The sequence below is a fragment of the Rattus norvegicus genome, chromosome X (assembly GCF_021556685.1).
Source record: "Rattus norvegicus strain SHRSP/BbbUtx chromosome X, alternate assembly SHRSP_T2T, whole genome shotgun sequence".
Lineage (NCBI taxonomy): Eukaryota > Metazoa > Chordata > Mammalia > Rodentia > Muridae > Rattus > Rattus norvegicus.
In genome coordinates, this window is record NC_141554.1 from 94932397 (window position 1) to 94936482 (window position 4086).

The 4086-nt window shown below is 37.0% G+C and overlaps 1 pseudogene; it reads left to right on the plus strand.

The window, feature by feature from the left end:
- Window positions 1-2186: 2186 nt before the first annotated feature.
- On the plus strand, window positions 2187-3175 carry LOC108349182 (60 kDa heat shock protein, mitochondrial pseudogene; annotated as a pseudogene).
- The last annotated feature ends 911 nt before the right edge of the window (window positions 3176-4086 follow it).

Sequence of the window (4086 nt, forward strand, 5' to 3'; positions counted from 1 at the left end):
TACCTCCAATGTCCATACCTTTCAAGAAATATTCTGAGTGCAAGAACACATCAAAATGATCACTCACCTTGATCAAGTAAGCTTTATCCCAGGAATTCTGGGATGGTTCAATACTTTGAAATCTATCAACATATCCACTATATAAATAAACTCCAAAAAAAAAAAAAAAACCACACACATAATCATCTCATTAGATGCTGAAAAAACACTTAACAATATAAAACACCCCGTGATGTTAAAAGTATTGGAGAGATCAAGAATCCAAATCCATCCATAAACATAATAAAAGCAATAACAATCAAAGAGCCAACACCAAATTCAATGATGAGAAACTTGAAGTGATGCTACTAAAATCAGGGACAGGAGGCCACCCACTCTCCCCATATTTAGTTAATATAGTACCCAAAATTCTAACCAGAACAATTAGGCTACAAAAGGAGATCAAAGGGATACAAATTAAGAAGGAGGAAGTTAAGATATAACTGTTTGCAGATGATATGAGAGTATACATAAGTGAACCCAAAAATTTAGCCAGAGAAATCCTACTGATGATAAACAACATCAACAAAATAGCTAAATAAAAAAAAAATTAAACCAAACAAATCTGTAGCCTTCTTCTACTCAAAGAATAAATGGGCTGAGAAAGAAATTAGGGAAATAACACCCTTCACAACAGTCACAACATAAAATATCTTAGTGTGACATTAACTAAGCAAATGAAAGATCTGTATAACAAGAATTTCAAGTCTCTGAAGATATCAAAGAAGACCTCAGAAGATGGATAGGTCTCACGTGCTCATAGATCATCAGGATTATCATAGTAAAATAATCATCTTCCCAAAAGCAATCTACAGATTCAATGCAATCCCCATGAAAATCCCACCTCAATTCTTTACAAGGATAGAAAGAACAATTTTCAAATTCATCTGGAATAACAAGAACAAGAACAAGAACAACAACAACAACAAAAAAAAAAAAAAACAATAAAAATGAAAACAAAAACGGGGTAGCCCAATCTATACTCAAGAAAAAAGTACTTCTAGGGGAATCATCACCACTGACCTCAAGCTGTACTAGAGAACAATAGTGATAAAACCTCATGGTGTTGGTAAAGAGACAGGCAGGTAGATCATTGGATTAGAATTAAAGATCCAGAAATGAACCCACAAACCTGTGATCCCTTGATCTTTGACAAAGAAGCCAAAACCATCCAGTGGAAAAAAAAAGACAGCATTTTCAACAAATGGTGCTGGTTCAACTGCCAGTCAGCAAATAGAAGAAAACACATTTATCTGTTCTTAACTCTTTGTACAAAGTTCTATTCCAAGTGGATCAAGAACCACCAAGTAAAACCAGATATGCTAAATCTAATAGAAGAGAAAGTGGGAAAGAGCTTCGAACACATCGGCACTAGGGAAATTTTCCTGAACGTAACACCAATGGCTCATGCTCTAAGATTAACAATCAACTAATAGGATCTCCAAAAATTTAAAGCTTTTCTAAGGCAAAGGACACTACAATAGACAAAATGGCAACTCACAGATTGGGAAAAGTTCTTTACTAACTCACCATCTGACAGAGTGGTAATATCCAAAATATACAAAAAATTCAAGAAGTTAGAGTCCAGAGAACGAAATAACCCTATTCAAAATGGGGTACAGAGCCAAACAAACTAAGGGATCCTGTAAGACTGAGTGAGACTCACTTATAGAAATGATCAACATACTTAGTCATCAGGGAAGTGCAAATAAAAATGACCCTGAGATTCCACCTAACACCAATCAGAATGACTATGATCAAAAGCTAGGGTGATAGAAGATGCTAGTGAAGATGTCAAGAAAGGGGAATGCTTCTCTATTGCTGGTGGGATTGTAGGCTGGTACGACCACTCTGAAATCAGTCAGGAAGTTCCACAGAAAATTGGAAATAGTTCTACCTGAGGCTCCAGCTATACTACTCCTGGACATATACCCCCCCAAAAAATGCTCCAAAATATAACAAGAACACATGTTCCACTATGTTCATAGCAGATTTATTTATAATAGCCAAATGCTGAAAAATACCCAGATGTTCTTCAATAAAGGACTGCATACAGAAAATGTGATACATTTGCACAATGAAATACTACTAAGCTATTAAAAGCGATGACCTCATGAAGTTTGCAGGCGAATTGATGGAACTATGTTTTGTTGAGTGGAAAGAAAATTTCTAGTGTTCAGATTATTGTACCTACTTTTGAAATTGCCAATGCTCATCGGAAGCCATTGGTCATAATTGCTGAAGATGTTGATGGAGAAGCACTAAGAACACTGGTTTTAAACAGGCTAAAAACTATTCTTCAGGTTGTAACAGTCAAAGCTCCAGGGTTTGCGGAAAATAGGAAGAACCAGTTTAAAGATATGGCTATCGCTACTGGTGGTGTGGTGTTTGGAGAAGAGGGGTTGAATCTAAATCTTAAAGATGTTCAACCTCAAGACTTAAGAGAAATTGGAGAGGCTATTGTCACCAAAGATGATGCCATACTTTTGAAAGGAAAGGTGACAAAGCTCACATTGAAAAACGTATTCAAGAAATCACTGAGCAGCTAGACCTCACAATTTGTGGATAAGAAAAGAAAAAGCTAAATGAGCGACTTGCTAAACTTTCAGATGGTATAGCTGTGTTGAAGTTTGGAGGGACATGTGATATTGAAGTGAATGAGAAGAAAGACAGAGTTACAGATGATCTCAATTTTCCAACAGCAGCTGTTCAAGAAGGCATTGTTCTAGGAAGAGGCTGTGCTCTGCTTCGGTGCATCCCAGCCTTGAATTCATTAAACCTGCTAATGAAGGTCAGAAAATAGGTATAGAAATTATTAAAAGAGCACTTAAAATTCCTGCAATGATAATTGTTAAGAATTTAAGTGTTGAAAGTTCTTTGTTAGTTGAGAAAATTCTGCAGAGTTCCTCAGAAGTTGCTTATAAAGCCATGGTTGTAGATTTTGTGAACATGGTGGAAAAGGGAATCATTGATCCAACAAAGTTTGTAAAAATTCCTTTACTGGATGCTGCTGGGGGGGGGCTCCTTGCTAACTATAACTGAAGCTATAGTGACAGAAATTCATAAAGAAGAGAAGGATCCTGGAATTGGTGCAATGGGTGGGATGGGAGGAGATATGGTAGGTGGCATGTTCTAACTTCTAGAATAGTGTTTGCCCTTATGAATAAACTGTGACAGGAAGCTCAAGGCAGGTTCCTCACTGATAACTTCAGAGATGTCACCTGAAGAAAATGAGTGAAGGGAAGGCTTGCTGATCCATGTAACCAATGATTACTGGTTTCCTTTGACAATATATAATGGTTTACTGCTGTCATTGTCCATCTCTACAGATCATCTATTTTGTATTTTTGAATAAAGACATTTGTACATTCCTGATACTGGGTGCAAGAACCATATACCAGTGTGTGGTGATTTCAATTAACATTACTGAGGCATCTCTACTGTTCTCTTAGCATCAGGACTATAGCACTGTGTCATCACATGAGAAGTTCAGAAGCAGCATTTCTGTGGAGGGTAAGAATAATTGTGTACAATGAAGAGAAGTATCCAATTATGTGACAACTTTATGTAACAAAATTTTGTTTAAAGTTTAAAATAATAAAGAAAATATCATCATGAGTGAGGTAACCCAGACAAAAAGGAACACACATGGTATGTACTCAGTAATAAGTGGATATTAGTCCAAAAGCTCTGATTATCCATGATACAACCCATAAGCCATGTGGAGCTTAGGAACAAAGAAGAACAAAGTATGGATGCTTCCTACACAGAAGGGGGAACAAAATAATCGCATGAGTTAGAGGTTAGAAAGGATCTGGGAAGAAGAGAGGAGTAGGAGGGAAGTTTGGAGGGCAGAATCAAGTATTGGAAGGGACAGAATAGAAATACACAGGATCAGGACATCTAATAGAAATATTTAGCAGTGGATGATGTAGAACTGGGGTAGCCACTAGAAAGTTCCAGATGCCAGGAAAGTGAGAGGCTCCCAGGACGCAATGGGAATGACATTAGCTGAAATGCCCAACAAAGGGGAGAGAGAACCTGTAA